The sequence below is a fragment of the Physeter macrocephalus genome, chromosome 11 (genome assembly GCF_002837175.3).
Source record: "Physeter macrocephalus isolate SW-GA chromosome 11, ASM283717v5, whole genome shotgun sequence".
In the NCBI taxonomy this organism is placed as follows: domain Eukaryota; kingdom Metazoa; phylum Chordata; class Mammalia; order Artiodactyla; family Physeteridae; genus Physeter; species Physeter macrocephalus.
Window position 1 is genome coordinate 71,998,349 of NC_041224.1, and position 6,408 is coordinate 72,004,756.

The following is a 6,408-nucleotide window of genomic DNA, read 5'->3' on the forward strand; positions in this document are numbered from 1 at the left end:
CGGTCAATGATGAGAACTTACAGTCTTGAAGTGAGATGATGACCTGGAAATCATGATCAATAGAATTAAAATGAAGGTAAACCTAGGTGACAATACAAGGAAATATATATGGAATCATTATTTCCTTTATAGACATTTTGTTGGGGCTTGAGACAATGAAACCTTAAAAGAAACTTATGTAAACTAATCCTATCTATCTGCTAAAAAGTAAAAAGAAATACTCATCCTATTAACTTTGTTTCAGAGATTTATAATTTTTAATAGTAAGGTACATTCAGGGATTAGTCTACTGCTTTTCTCTCAATGTGTCTTTGAGTAAGACATTCAACCAAGGAATGCAACACTGCATTGATGATAGGTGTCTAGATTCCTTTAGTCATAGTTACATTCCAAATAGAAAATTGACTGGAGAAGATGGACTCCTAAGCGTAATAGATTTAAGCAGAAGGTAAACTGAATAGGAATATGGAATTTCCTTTTGAAACAGTGACTGACTTACTTGATGTAAATTTATAAGTTTCATTTGAACATGAAATTAATAATATTGAAGTTGAGAAATTTTGATTCACTGGTCCCCAGTACAATGTTTAATCTAATTCAACAAACAAGATGAGAACAATATTTTTGTAATTTTACAGGATTCTAAAAGTAGCTTTGCGCTACTTTGAAGTACTAAAGAATCTCCCATAGCTGACGGAAAATGCCATTAAAGAGATTTGAGATACAGTAGTTGGACTGTTAAAGAACTAAAATTTTAAGCTTAAAATTTAATACATACACTAAGAAACACACAAAATTACAGATCTTAATATGGACCGACTGTATATAATATAATAAACAATTTGCTATAAGTCCGCAGTCCCCAAACTTCTTGACACTAGGCACCAGTTTTGTGGAAGACAATTTTTCCACAGACCGTGGGGGAGGGGTGGGATGGTTTTGGGATGATTCAAGCTCATTACATTTACTGTGCACTTTATTTCTATTATTATTACATTGTAATATATAATGAAATAGTTATACAACTCACCATAAAGCAGAATCAGTGGGAGCCCTGAGCTTGTTTTCCTGCAACTAGATGGTTCCAGCTGTGGGTGATGGGAGACAGTGACACCCAAAGTCTGTTGTTTATGTCCAGTCTACTCCATAATCTCGTTTTGGTTGCTGTCACTGCAGAAAACCCTGCTTCACAAAGACAGGATGTTGGAAATGGAAGCAGGCTTTTCAGTGCTTTTGTGGCAATGTCAGGATATTACACCTTTACTTTAATCCAGAACATATGGAGATTTGAAGTTGTCTCAAACATACTTTTAAGGCCACCATAATTTGCGATCTCAAGCAGTTGATCCTCTTCTAGCATGGACAAAGTCAATTCACCTGGTTTATTCACAAATGAGTCACGGATCCATTCCTTCCCAGTTCAGGGGTCTTTTGTGGTTGGGAAGTAATGCTCAAACTCTTTTGAAAGCTGAGATAGGTGATCATGCACCAGCTGGGAGGAAGAAGGCCCTGGCTCAGTCTCTTTCAAAATCTCTGCTAATGTTTGAAACATGTCAAAAAACCATGTTCAGTTGTCGCCCCCATAATTCCAGTTTGGCTTTGAATGTAGCCACTTTATCTGCTGACTTGAACACAGCTGTCATTCTCCCCTGAAGTGACAGATTGAGTTCATTGAGCAGGTTGAATATGTCACACAAGTAAGCAAGTTTTGTGACCCATTCTGTGTCACTGAAGTGTGCTGCCAGTAGTGACTGTTTTTCTAAAAGAAATCCCTGGAGCTACTCTCATAGCTCAGAAACTCTGGCCAATGATCTACCTTTAGAAAGCCATGTCACTTCTATGTATAGGAGAAGATATATGTGCCCTGCATCCATCTCCTCACAGAGCTGCGAGAACAGACGTGAGTTAAGGACATGTACTTTAATACGGATGATAATTGTAATCACATCCTGCAAAATGCTAATAAGTTCAGGTGACATTTTTCAGCTAGCCAGCATTTCTCTATGGATGACAGTGTGTAGACTCACATTCAGAAGTGACCTCTTTGACCTGAGCAGTGAAACCACAAAGCCGTCCAGTCATGGCAGCCGCTCCTTCCATGCATATACTGACACAAAATGACCAATTCAGTTTTCCTGATATGTAATCATTCAAAGACTTGAATTGTTCTTCCATGCATATACTGACACAAAATGACCAATTCAGTTTTCCTGATATGTAATCATTCAAAGATTGAATTGTTCTGTAGCTGTGGTGTTGGTTGGCAACAAAAGTGCACATAACATATCCTCATGCACAGCCTCCTGGAAAATATATTGCACAAAAACAGGCATTGTTGCCTTGTTGTCAACATTGGTAGACTCCTCAACCTGGATTGCGTACCACAGTGACTCATTAATCCTCTCTAACAATTGTGCCTCAATATCCTCTGCTATTTCATCAATTTGTCTATTTATGATGCTAGCTGAAAAAGGAACATGTGCCACCTTTTGAACTGCAGGCTCTCCTAAAAGTTCACACCAAATGTCCTTAGAAGCAGGCAAGATCAACTCTTCACCAATAGTAAAGGGCTTCTTAGCTTTAGCAATGCCGTTAGCCGCTAAGAATGATGCTCTCAGTGCAGACACATTTGATGAAGTTGTGGCCTTCAATAATTGCTTCTGTTCTTCGTGTCCATGTTTTTTTTCTTTTGAAAAACTCCAAAGGCCTGTCTTTTAATGCAGGGTGATTAGTCTCCATGTGGTGAAGCAGTTTTGAAGGTTTCAAGGTTTTGTTGGATAGTCAGTTGCCACATATAATACAAAGTGGGCTTGGAGAATGTGAACCACCTGTTGCAATGAACCCATAATTTAAGTAGGACTCTTGGTATTTTCTTTTAAATGCAGCTTTTTTTATTTGGTAGTCTTGGAGTCTTCTGCTGTCTCATCATTGGGTCTTTCCCGATTTTCAAAGAAGCTCTCCAGCAAAGTTTGTTTTTTATTCATTTTGGCTAGGGTTAGCTTGTGGGCTTACCAAAACTGTGGCTGAGAAAAGTGCGGAGTGTGGGAAAGAGTTGTGGATGGAAGTAGTAAATAAAATAATGGGCAGGCCACACACAGACTAAAATGATTGTTGGATTCTAACTTAAAGCCTGCCACCAGATGCAGCTGTACAATTGAAGTATATCAACTCACTTGCCACTATAAATCTGCCACCATATGCAGCTTAATTGTCACTTGCCACTCACAGATAGGGTTTTGATATGAGTCTGCAAACAATTGATTTATTATGGTCTCTGTATAATCAAACCTCTCTGCTAATGATAATCTGTATTTTCAACCACTACCCAGCGCTAGCATCACCACCTCAGCTCCACCTCAGATCATCAGGCATCAGATTCTCATAAGGAGCACGCAACCTAGATCCGTGGCATGTGCAGTTCACAGTAGGGCTCGCACGCCTATGAGAATCTAATGCTGCCACTGATCTGAAAGGAGGAGGAGCTCAAGGGGTAATGGGAGCAATGGGGAGTGGCTGTAAATAGAAATGAAGCTTAGCTCACTCACCTGCCACTCACCTCCTGCTGTGTGGCCCGGTTCCTAACAGGCCAAGGACCGGTACCAGCCTGTGGCCTGGGGGTTGGGGACCCCTACTATAAATGATGCCAGAAGATTCTCATTTACAATTGACTCTGCTAGTGTCACTGAATGAGAAGTATTTTTTTTCTCAATGAGTGACCAACTAACTTTAAAGAATTATCAAGGGCAAATCCAGTATTTTTGATGAGATATTTACTGAGCTGTGGTTGCCAGGTGATGGTGTGATTTTTTTTAACTAAATATATAAGAAGGCATATTTACATTGATTATGAAATTCATTTCTTCTGTACATGTAAAGTGGGTAAGATATTGAAGAAAACACACAATATAACAATGGCTTATTAACCATGTTCAAAAAGGCTAAAATTCATTTTCAAGCATCACTAAAAAATCAAAATGACAGCTGTACTGTTATTTTATTTGTAATCCAAAGACTCATGTGGCTTCAAAAATAGAACTTGAGGAAGTTCTTATGCAAAGAGAAAAATACAGAGATAACAATATAGATCAGTGTTTAATAAAATAAAATTGACCAGTAAAATGACCTCATGTTTCCTAAACACTAAAGGTGGAAAAAAGGAAAACTAATTCACAAACATTCTAATTCTACAGGAAAAAATGAAAGGTAATAAAACTATAATAAGGTTTAAAAAATATATAATGATAATTAAAAAACAGAAATAATTAGGATGTTTAAATGAACATATACAATTACATCAATCCTAAAATTGAGAAAGTAAAAAAGGAAAGAACAAAAAGTTTTGTATATAATAAAAAATAACACTAAAAATATTTCTGCTAAATGTCAAAAAATATTATGGAAATAATATTCAGCATAATGTATTAATTTTAAAATATTTTGTGGTAAGCATGTTGAAGAAAGAGGAAAATGATACATGAAAATAGCAGAAAAGATTAGAAAATAAAAATTATATTATCATCAAGAGAGATGATGGCCTAAAAATCATGCTCAACAGGATTGTGCTAAAGCACAAGGGAATTGGCCATCCAGGGACAGGAGGATGGAATCTTCTTGTCCCTTCCAGAGCCCTCGGATGTGGGTGTGGAGGCACCCTATCCTTCTAGGAAAGTATGTGAGACTCTACCTTGTCTAGGAGCTTCCACATGGACAAGGCATGGTCCTGTCTTTGGCTTTCTTTCTTGATCCCTAGTTCCACAACCCACCCGGAGGCCATAGGCGGGGCCTTCTTAGCCCTTTCTCTTCAAATTGTGTCTTTCAGTCAGACATTCTGGCAAGGGTCTCATCATGGTCTGAATGATTCGAGGTGAGTGGCTCTCTTTGGTCCTTGACACAGGCCCCAAAGGCCATTGGATTATGTGGGATGCCCAACTAAAAGCAATCAAGAGAGAGGAGTCCTTTCAGAAACCTCAGTCATCCCAAAGGGAGATTTCTGCTGTGGCACCACAACTAAGGGTTAGGATCTTAGGAAATGAAAAGACTTTCATTAGACCTGAATTCTAATCAGATTGCACGTGGAAGAAATGTTTCCTTCCCTGGGCCCCTGAGGAGCACACCTCAAAGCAGAGTACTCTGATCAACTGAGGGGACAGTCATTTGTGGTGTGTATTTTGCAGTCTCCAAAGAACCATTGGTAGAGAAGAATCATGCCCCAGGACAGGAGATGGTGAGAGGCAGGCAAGAACCCATCCACTAGGTCTTGGCATGTAGACGCTGCTGGCTATTGAGAGAGCTGAAGGGCGGCCCCTGAGTTTAATGGGACTTGGCCAGGTAACTTTCAGGGATGGTGGGGTCTTGGTGAGGTTCATTGTTCCTGATACGCCCTCTGGTGGATTTTGCTTCAACAACTAGCAGCCATTGCATCTCCTGTGGAGTTCTTCCACTAGGGGAGACACTGCCTTCAAAGAGAGCACCCTCAAGAGGAGAAAGCCCTTTTGAGTGTGCCTACCTACTAAGGTTGTTGAGAGCCCTTCTGAGCCCTGGTATCATCTCCATTGTGAGGCCCTGTTACCCGAAGTGGAGGGGGGCCCAATGATGTGGGCGGAGGAGGGAGTAGTTGCACTGCTGTTCTTTGGGGGCCTTCGGTGGTCCATAAAATGGGCTGCTGCACCAAAAGATAATGGCTCTTCTTCCCTGCCTGAACGTTCCCATGCAGGGCTTTGCCAGGTTGACTGGTGCAGCCCATGGGCCCATCTCCAGATAACTGCTTCTTCAAGCATCCATTCCATGGGAATTCATGGCCTCATTTTCTGTGTTTTGGCAAGCAAGTGGCCAAGCCGAATGTCCCATTGACCGCCCCATGCTTGCATGGACCAGAATCGAGCCCAAAGGAATGTCTCTGTTCCCCAGCACACGTCCAGAGAGTTTTGGTGGCCAAGAAGCCATGGCAACAGGCCTTCTGATGGGTGGTGAGCAACTGATGCTCTGCCTTCTCTCAGCAGTCCTTTAGATATTCGTCATTTCTTCATTCCTTGACACATTATCTATGTACGCATTCATACACAGATCTACACGTCCACTGGTTCATTTATGTTTGTTAGTATATATAGAGGAAGGGAGGGAGAAAAATAAGGAGCTAGGGAGGTAGGGACCTAGAAAGGTAGGTATGTGGGTAAGTAGGTTGGTAGATAGGTAGGTAGGTAGGTGTTAGTTATGCGTTTCAGATAGGTATTTATGTCAATTCATATAGGTACATTTGGTCACTCTTTGTGTTTATGCATGTATCCCTGTTGGTATGTCTTGTAGTATCACCCAATGCATGAAGATGTACATGCGGGCTTCCCAGGTGGCGCAGTAGTTGAGAGTCCGCCTGCCGATGCAGGGGACACGGGTTCGTGCCCCGGTCTGGGA

General features: G+C 40.7%; 2 non-coding genes across 2 annotated transcripts; both read left to right on the top strand.

The window, feature by feature from the left end:
• LOC112061903 (small nucleolar RNA SNORD115) lies at positions 1 to 79 on the top strand. The gene has a single exon (XR_002890430.1). It is a non-coding gene; the product is annotated as a small nucleolar RNA SNORD115 (small nucleolar RNA).
• A 4,412-nt stretch (positions 80 to 4,491) lies between these two features.
• Positions 4,492 to 4,571, top strand: LOC112061901 (small nucleolar RNA SNORD115). The gene has a single exon (XR_002890428.1). It is a non-coding gene; the product is annotated as a small nucleolar RNA SNORD115 (small nucleolar RNA).
• The last annotated feature ends 1,837 nt before the right edge of the window (positions 4,572 to 6,408 follow it).